Source organism: Neophocaena asiaeorientalis, unplaced genomic scaffold, assembly GCF_003031525.2.
Source record: "Neophocaena asiaeorientalis asiaeorientalis breed wild unplaced genomic scaffold, Neophocaena_asiaeorientalis_V1.1 scaffold79, whole genome shotgun sequence".
Taxonomy (NCBI): Eukaryota; Metazoa; Chordata; class Mammalia; order Artiodactyla; family Phocoenidae; genus Neophocaena; species Neophocaena asiaeorientalis.
The window spans coordinates 2556982-2566493 of NW_020175402.1; the positions used below are offsets into that span (position 1 = coordinate 2556982).

The following is a 9512-nucleotide window of genomic DNA, read 5'->3' on the forward strand; positions in this document are numbered from 1 at the left end:
CTTCCCTGCCCACCCCCACACCCCCCCAGTGTCTTAGAACAAATCTTCACCTTCCTCCAGGGCAGGTGCCTATGTGTTGCAGGAAAATGGGGCACGAGAGGATGGTCATGTCCCAGGTCTCGGGCAAGTGACCGATAGGGATGGGGTAGGCTGCCAAGTGAGGGTCCTTGGCTTTGCACAAGTAAGAATTCAAGACCGAGCCATAGTAAAGTGAAAGCAAGTTTATTTAGAGAGGTACACATTCCATAGACAGAATGCTGTCCTTCTGAGAAGGGAAACTCGTCCCAGGGCATAGGGTCGTTGTGGAAAGTGATAGCGCCCCGAAATATGTTAGTTTTTATGGGCTGGGTAATTTCATAGGCTAATGAGTGGGAGGATTATTCCAACTATTTTGGAGAAGGGGTGGGAATTTCCAGAATTTGGGCCACCGCCCACTTTTGGCCTTTTAGGTAAACCTCGGAACTGTCATGGCACCTGTGTGTGTGTCACTTGGCTTATGCTAATGTATTACAATGAGTGTATAATGAGGCTCGAGGTCTACTGGAAGTAGAATCTTCCGCCATCTTGGGCCTAGTAGGTTCTAACCAGTTTTTGTCGAATCCCTCCTGTCTCATGTGGGGTGATGTTGGCCATGCAAAAGCCCTAAAAGTGTTAGGATGCAAACAGAAACATGATTTACTCTTCCCTCTTTCTCCAATCCTCAGGGCTGGGGAATCAATTTAGGGAGACTGCCGCCTCTCAAGGTTTCTTCTCTCTAGGCAGCTGAGGGGAAACCGAGAGCAGTGGAGCTGCTTGGTGGCAGGAGGCCGGCACCAGGAGCCATCCTCTGTCACCTGGGGTTAACTGGGGTAGGGGGTGCTCCCAGCCCTGGGGCTCATCCCCTTCCCTCTCCTTAAGTTCATAAGAGCTGATGTCAATTTGGGCTTAACCTTGAACTCTTTCCACTTCTTACTTCCAGACAAATTAGTTGATCAATAGCTGATTTGATCCTGATCATTTAGCCACAGATTGAAACTTTTTCCATTTCATCAGTCTCACTTTTCTTTTTTTTCTTTTCTGCTTAGTTTGGGTTGAATAGACACAGCTCTTTTCCTTTATTGCATGCTTTATTTTTTTGTGATTTAAAACTGTTCTCACTGTGACAATTCCTTCCAGATGCACCTGTAACTTTCCATTCCTCATTTTCTCACCACTTTCAAAGTAAATGTTATTTCTACATTGGTTACTTTTGTAATTTTGCCTCTTATTAGTGCTTCCAAGATTCTCACAGGTGTTATGCTTATTGGTTATTATGGGGTTGACAATGTGTGAACAATTACTTGGGCACAAGGATGTCAACACAGTTGAGTAATGGACTGTATTGTTCACCATGGCAGGTCTCAAGTGACCTTTCACTATAGTCCTTGCCATCTGTTGGTGGAGGGAAGTGTTGACATTCTTTTTTCTGGAGTTTTTCTTTTGTGAATCTATAGACATTGAAATTTAAGTGGAAAAGCTTCTTTATACAGATTCTTCTGTGGTTTTAAAAGTAATTCATTATAGGGGGGTGGAGGAGGGATGGATTGGGAGTTTGGGATTAGCAGATGCAAACTATTATATATAGAACAGATAAACAACAAGGTCCTACTGTATAGCATATGGAACTATATTCAATATCCTGTGATACCATAATGGAAAAGAATATGAAAACGAATGTATATATATATGTGTAACTGAGTCACTTTGCTGTACAGCAGAAATTAACAGCATTGTAAATCAATTCTACTTCAATAAAATAAAATTTAAAAATAATTCATTATATACAAGAGTTGTGTTTCCTTGTCAGTGCACCTAGATCTGCTTCATTCTCTTTGTTCTGTGTAGTATTCCACAGTATAGGTACACTATAACTTATTAAAAAATTCCCCTGTGGATGGACATTTAGGTTGTTACTAGATTTTTTTTAACTACAGATAATTTTGTAAAATACATTTCTTTAGGTTTAAATGTACTTTTCTTTGATTTTCATTGAAGCTGAGCATCTTTTTGTGTGTCTATTGGCCATGTCAATAAGTAGACTTCTACTCCATGATTTTTAAGTGCTACACAATTACACGAAATGGCTTTATCACTAATTACCATAGCCCTTGATGTTGGGCATTGTGTTGTTTCTTTACTAATCAAATGTTTTTTATATCTCCTGAACTGTCCTTCAGTAGGGGTAAGGGTGGGGGACTTGTGTAGCTGACCAGCTGTCTGAAAAATGTCTTGCAGTTAATGAACTGGCTTATGTCATCCACTTGGTTAGGTGGTTTCAGATATTTGTCTTGTATTGTGGAGACAGAGAAGCATAATTTTTGAACTGTTTGTTCAAACACTGAGTGCCAGCCAAAGTCCACACTCTCCTCTACTATTCTAAAGAATACTGATCAAATTATATCAGAACTATTTGTTTCCTTTTTTGATTGATGTATATATTTGGTTAAGTGCCTTTTTGATTAGGACTTGCTTTAATTTGTCCATAGGAAGATTTAAGGCATCACTATTTGTCATATAAGAGGAAACACAGGACAAACGTTTTAGTATTTTAAAGGGTTTTTTAAGGGTACTTGTCCAGTTTGTGGAGCTGACTAGAATAACCTTCAAAGATTTTACAGCAGCTTGAATTTGGTTTATAATTGGTTTGTTCTGATGTGTTTCTCTCGATTGATGAAGCTGCATCCTATTTGATAGATTTGAGCACATACTTCTCTTTGAGCAGTCAGCTGATGATTATAAACTATTTGATTTCTTACCATGCTTCCCTAAGGAAAGATGCTTGCCTCCCTCTCTTCCTCTCTTTTTCTTTTATCTATTGAGGGATAACACAGAGATTACAGAGTTCATAGCCAGGCTAATCCTAAATGCTTGATGGATTTTCACATATGTACATATCCACATGACCACCACCCAGATCAAGGTGGAGAATGCTTTCAGCAACCCAGCCAGCTCCCTCAAAACTTCCCAGTCCATACCACCCCGCTACTGGAGGTAACCACAGTTCTGACTTCTATTATCATCAGTTTTGCCTGTTCTGGCACATACGGTATGTGCTCTTGTGTGTGGCTCCTTTTGCACAATATTTTTGTTTTTGAGATTCATCGAAGTTATTGAGTGTGTTATGGAACCAAACTTGAGTCTGCTTGCCCGCGTGTAGTAAAGCTGATCTACTGATACTGGTTGTGGTGAAGGAGTATGTACCATTTATTGCAGGGTGCCAAGCAAGGAGTCCAGGCAGCTAATGCTCAAAAGGCCCAAACTCCTTGATGGCTTTCAGGGAAAGGTTTTTAAAGACAGGGTAAGGGACGGGGGTCATGGAGTGCATGACTAGCTTGTGGACATACTTCTGATTGGTTGGTAGTGAGGTAATTGGGAGTCAACACCATCAGCCTTCTGGTTCCAACTGGTCTGGGGTCTCCATGCTTGTGGATAGCATACAGTTAACTTCTTCCATCTGGTGGGGGTTTCAGTATCTGCAAAACAGCTCAACGGACACGGCTCAGAATATTATCTATAGCCCTTGAGGAGGAACTAAACGTCCCTGACTCCGTTTAATGGCTAAACTATTATTATTTTGTCTTGCTTGACTGTTTCCCTTTGCTTCTGCATTTTCTCACTTCTCTGATTAAATTTATTCTTTGGAATTTGGGGAAGGCCTAGGAGGCTAAAGTTTTTCTACAAACAAGAGGAAGGTGCAGGACATAGGGAGGTCTGTCCCAGGAAGGCCCCATAGGGTCCTGCATGGACAAGCGTACAGAGGGCTGTTTTGTTGTCATTGCTGTTGAGTAGCAGCCCATTATATGCCTCTGCCACAGTTTATTTGCCCGTTCATCTGTTGACTAATTTGAATTTTTCCCAGTCACTGGCTATTACAAGTCAAGCTACTAGGAACACTCTGTACATGTCTTTTTGTGCAACCATTTCTCTTGGGTGTATACTTAGGATTGGTATTGCTGAATGAGAAGGTAGCCATATATTTAGCTTTAGAAAATTCTGCTAAACAGATTTCCAAAGAGGTTGCACCACCTTATATTCCTACCAGCAAGAGATGAGCATTCCAGTTGCTCCAAGTCCTTGTGAACATTTGTCAGTCTTTTTAATTCAGCCATTCTGATGGGAGTGTTGTGATGTCTCCTCATGGTTTTAATGTGTATTTCAAGGCTACTTGGTTCTGTGGGTCACTCCACCCAGGCTTTTACTATTTATCTGAAAAGCCCTTATATTTTACATAGCGGAATATGCAAATGTTTAAAATGGTTTCTGAAAGCTCAAAGGTGCAGCATTACTCTTATTATTATTAAATTTTTTTTGGCTGCACCACACGGCTCGTGGCATCTTAGTTCCCTGACCAGGGATTGAACCCAGGCCCTTGGCAGTGAGAGCACAGAATCCTAACCACTGGACCACTAGGGAATTCCCCCTAAAATGGTTTCTTAGATGATTGGACAACTTTCACAAATTTGCTTATTCCCAGCCTTGGCATCAATAGTCTCATAGGCTGAAGAATGCCTCTGTGTGTGTGTGTGTGTGTGTGTGTGTGTGTGTGTGTGTGTATATTGTAAGTCTCTGTTTCAGAGAAGAAGCTTTCTCTAGAATGTTCTTGGAATATGGAGTCATGCCAGGTGATTCCACCTCAGATCAGGTATCTTTTCAGTTTTAGGAAAGGGCTTTGTCCCTGAGATTCAGTTTAAAGCATCTGTTTACATAGGATTGGGAAAGGAAATGTGAGAAATAGGAGCAGTTCTGTCTCAAATATAAATCTGGGTAAGAAAGGCCTGAAGGAGTGAATTTTGCTGGCCTTAGACAATTACTGGCAGTGCAGTGACTGACTGGAAGACATCTTGGATAGGACCATTGTTAGATTAGGGGTGCATCTCATCACTCTTAAGTTTTAACTCAAAAATCACCTTCTCAATGAGGCCCACCCTGATCGACCTATTTAAAATGTAACACTCTCCTGATCCTCTTTACCTTGCTCTTTTCTTCCCCCCAAAGCCCTTATCATCTTCTAACCTAAATTATCTTTTCATTATTGTGCCAGTTACAAGCTATTTTAGCTCCAACTCACCTTCCTATATTCTTTGCAATGCTGGTGCTGGGACTCTGCAAACTACATTTCTGCTTTGCCAGCTGGTCCCCGTTAGACTCTGCATAGACAATGCCTGAGGGAGATTGCAGGATGGAGGAGGAGGAAGGGACTTGCTCCTCCCAGTTTGCTTCCTGTTCCGGTGAACATCTCTCCAGCTACAGATCTTCACCCCAGCAGTGGCAGTTCCTTCCTGTAGCAGCAGCTGAATCCACTTTGCAGTGTTTTTAACACCTGCAGAAGCAGCTTCACTGAACCCCCTTCAGAGGTACTGGCACCAGCCGGGCAGCACCCTTCTCTGTTCCCCCACTCCTCCCTCCATCCCCACTATAATGGGAGCTTCGTAAGGGCAGGGATTTTGTCTGTTTTCCTCACAGAGCCATTCCAAGCAATTAATACTGCACGTGGGCACTTTGTAAGTGCTCAGTAATATTTGGGGGCTGAATGAGTGTGTGGGTTCATGGGTGGATGGTTGCTGGTTTATGACTTCATGTGAATAACTTGTTTGACTGAGTTTTCTATTTAAGTTTTTGTTTAATTCTGAGCCAACATTATCTGTAAAGTGAGGTTTAAATAAATTAGAATGTCATGTTCTTTTTTGAGATAGATGCAGTCCTCAGAACTTGGGTATTTTGACTTAAGGTTCATCTAGTGAAGTTTTGGGGACAGCCTTGGATTGGGAGATAGAAAAGCAGGTTAAAGCTACTAATGACAGGGACAGCAGAATATTACTTTGGTCAGTGGTCAGCTCAGGAAATCAATGTATTTAACAAAACATGTTTTGAGACAAACTCATTCTAGACCAACCAATAGCCTTGCATTCTGCTTTTTTAGAAACTAGAATTTTACAGTCAGGTCACGATCACTGGTACAAGCCCCTGAGTTATAGAGACAGGAGTAGAGGAAAATCTCTCCAGCAAGAAGCAACAAGACCAAGTAAGGTCATAGTGACAACTTGCCCAAACGGAATTAATGCAGTGGTTTTCCATTTGATCAAAGAACAAGTGAGTGATTAAGATCCAAAGGTGTCTTGAAGTGATCACTTCAGCAGCACATATAGTACTAAAACTGGAATGAAACGGAGAAGATTAGCATGGCCCCTGCACAAGGATGAGATGAAAATTCATGAAGTGTTCCATATTTTTCAGCTCCCTCACTCAAACACGGCAGAAGACAGCCCTCTAAGACTCAGGAAGTGGGTTCTCACCAGACACCTCCTCTGCAGGCATCTTGACCTTGAGCTTCCCAGCCTCCAGATCTTTGGGAAATGAATGTTTGTTCTTTAAGCCCAGAACAAAACAAAACAACCCCCCCCCCCACAAAAGTATCTTGGAGACACCAGTGACTCAGAAAGTCACTGTTCATTAAAATAACTTTTTTTTAAACTAGAATTTTAGTTCATCAAGCACCATTTAGATAGTGATACATTTTTAGTTTAGTTCCGAGTTAGACCTCGGAAACTAAACCTTTAGTTAGACCTTTAGTTCCGAGTTAGACCTCGGAAAATTCTTTTAACGATTTTATTGTCCCTTTTTACAGAGCTGTAAACATTGTCACAGGCCTCCAGGACAGTTTAGACTGAAAGTATTATTATATATACTTTCAGTATATATATAATATACTGAAAGTATATTACTTACCTGCAGCATGGGTCATGGAGTTGCTTCTTTAAGTTTTGGCTTCTTGTGAGGAAAATGGGATCATTGAGTAACTTTGGTCACTTTGTTAATGTGTGTGTCTGAAGCTTTCACTCATAGCGATATTGCATAGAGAGGGGTTTGGTGCACTCATTTTATCAATATTACCAGTGTTGCTATATCTACTAAACGCTTTAAGAAAAGAGTCTGGTTCACTGGGTGTTTGCATGGGGTAGATATCTTCTTAGAGACCGACTTGTGAACCTACACTGAGAAACCCCAATGCTTCCCAGCAGTTTATGAGCTCAGTGGAACAAGGTAAGGTCTTTTCCAGCATGAATCTAAAGAAGTTTTCCTTTGTTGGTCTTGAAAGTGGATCCACCAACCCAGGTGCAAATTGATGGCAGAAACAGGGAAGTGTACTGCCGTGCTGTGAATAAGATTTCACAAAACCCATAAGAGCTTGGCAGAAACTTACAGCTTTATGAGTGCTTTTGAAGATCTTTTTCGGGCTTGTTTTCTTTCTTTCTCTTTTTTCAATAATAGGGGTAAATCAGGATTATTTTTTATGCATCTTCTCCTGACAAGACAGTAGGAGTTCAGATTAGTTTACCTGTTGGAATTTCTGCAATGTTTATTAGCCAAAGGGGAGCGATTTAGGCCGCTTAATGTTTGTAGTGGCACGTATTTTAGCTAAATTTGTCTTTTATTGATAGAAAAAAAAGTTTCAATGCTTCTGAACTCTGGGGATCACTGAGACAATATAAACGGTCTTGAATTGGGAAGAATTTGGAGGTTTTTAAAAACAATCTTTCAAGTGAAATGAGCACCTCTGTTGTTTGACATAGAGAGGGTTGGTCTCCAGTGGGGATTAATATCACAAAGGAGTTTTTTAGCAACAGTGGCAGAAACAATACTTATGCATAGGAAGGCCTTAATTCTTCCAGGAAAAAACCTCACAAGACACTTTATTTAATTATGAAAGAGGACTGATAGAAATCAGCCCTGGGAAACGGAATGAACATCATTTGGAGGTGTGGGAGGGCTTACCTCATCATTCACCATCTTTATGGGCTGGCCTCATGGTGGAATAAGTTGGACGAAGTGAACTTCCTTGAATGGGTCATCCAGGAATCTACCTTATGCAGAAACAATATTACCTCTTTGTATATAAAACAAAAGTTAAAAAACTTAAAAAAAACCCACAACTGGTGGGTTTGGCAGACAGGGTAATAAAAAGCCCCAGTCCAGTCTGATGTAAAACCTTCATACTTTCATCCAATTTAAAGTTTCCCTTTTTCCCAGGCTCAGAAGCCTGCAGAGTGGGGAGGACACATGGTTGGCATCTTCTCTTTTTCTCCTTTCCCTCCATCCCCACTCCCTGGGCCCTGTTTTGGGTCCCTCTAGGGCTGGGGCAGGGGGAGGGAAAGATTGTTTTTGGTGACTTCACTACTAATGACGTTGGTGCCAGATTACTACTGAAGTAGTGGAAATCTAAGGATGACTGTCCTGTGAGGTGATTTTGTGGATTTTTTTTTTTGCGATCCTCTCTCTGGGGACCCCCCTGCAGTTCCACAGAGTGGGGGATGCCTCCTCCGGTTGGCCACCCCATCTCAGTTCTGTGTTTGATGCTCTGAAATCCAGCCTTTTATAGGTGATGTATCTGACCTCTGGCAGATGACATCTGACTCTCTGGGGTAGATTTCTTTGTGGGCGTCTCATTCCTGGCAGTTCCCCTGGGGTCTGCCCATGAAAAGCACGCACCTTTACCTTGCTGTCAGTCAGACTTCTCCCTGGAGATAGGTATTTTACCAGTTTCTTTTCTATCCTTCTAAGGATAGTCTGGGTTGTTTGTTTGTGGTGTCAGTTAACAATTTATTGTGTCTCAGCATTAAAGCCACTATTCATTGCCCTGCTTTTGACAGTTAAGATGGACCCCTGTAAATATTTCCCCTTTGCCAGCTGGCATGATAATCAGCCTTGTCTGTAGAGCATGCTTGGGGGAAACTGCAGGAGGAAGGGGGCTTCTCTTCAGGATCTCCGTGTCCTTTTCGTGCTCCTGTCATGCGCAGTGGCTAGCAATGTTCGGTGACCAGTGGTATGTGGGACAAACAGTCGTGCTCACGCTACTGAGTTTTAGAGTCACCCCTGTGGGCAGCTTCCCAGTGAGTTTCAGGGGCACCACGTGGGCATCTTCTAAGTGAGTTCTGTTGGCACCCACTGGGTGGCTTCCCAGCTATTCTTCTCCATTAAGTAGTTCCCTAGTGAGTTTTGTTCTCACCCAAGTGGGCAGTTTTCTGCTTGTCAGCCCTGGCCTATGGCATCTCAGCAAACCTCTCCCCCATCTAGTGGAGCAGCATCTTCTCTCATGAGGTCTGAATCTCTTCCAGATTTGTTCTTTCCTTGGGCGCTCTGCCTCAGTCCTATAGGTAAGGCCTGTTCCCTATATCAGCTATTGCTTCATTCTTGGGCATTCTCTTTACACCTTAGTCATTAATTACTCTAAAAGTCCTCTATTATTAGATAACAATACTTTACATTATGCTTTCCCAGTTCAAATTACTGTGTGGTTTCTGTCACCTGACTGGACCTTGACTAATACATTTGTCTTTTTCTTATTGATTTTCGGTAATTCTTTGTATCTGAATCTTAATACTATGTTATGTATTTGTTACATATCTTTCCCCAGACTCTTACTTATATAAAAAGTACGCATATGGGGACTTCCTTGGTGGTCCAGGGGTTAACACTCCGGGCTCCCAATGCGGGGT

The 9512-nt window shown here is 41.9% G+C and overlaps 1 non-coding gene and 1 pseudogene across 1 annotated transcript; one reads left to right on the top strand and one right to left on the bottom strand.

Moving 5' to 3' along the window:
• Nucleotides 1-6760, bottom strand: part of LOC112414383 (RNA transcription, translation and transport factor protein-like) — a 29415-nt pseudogene extending 22655 nt beyond the window's left edge.
• On the top strand, nucleotides 6140-6249 carry LOC112414468 (U6 spliceosomal RNA). Its single transcript, XR_003006162.1, has one exon. It is a non-coding gene; the product is annotated as a U6 spliceosomal RNA (small nuclear RNA).
• Nucleotides 6761-9512: the final 2752 nt, after the last annotated feature.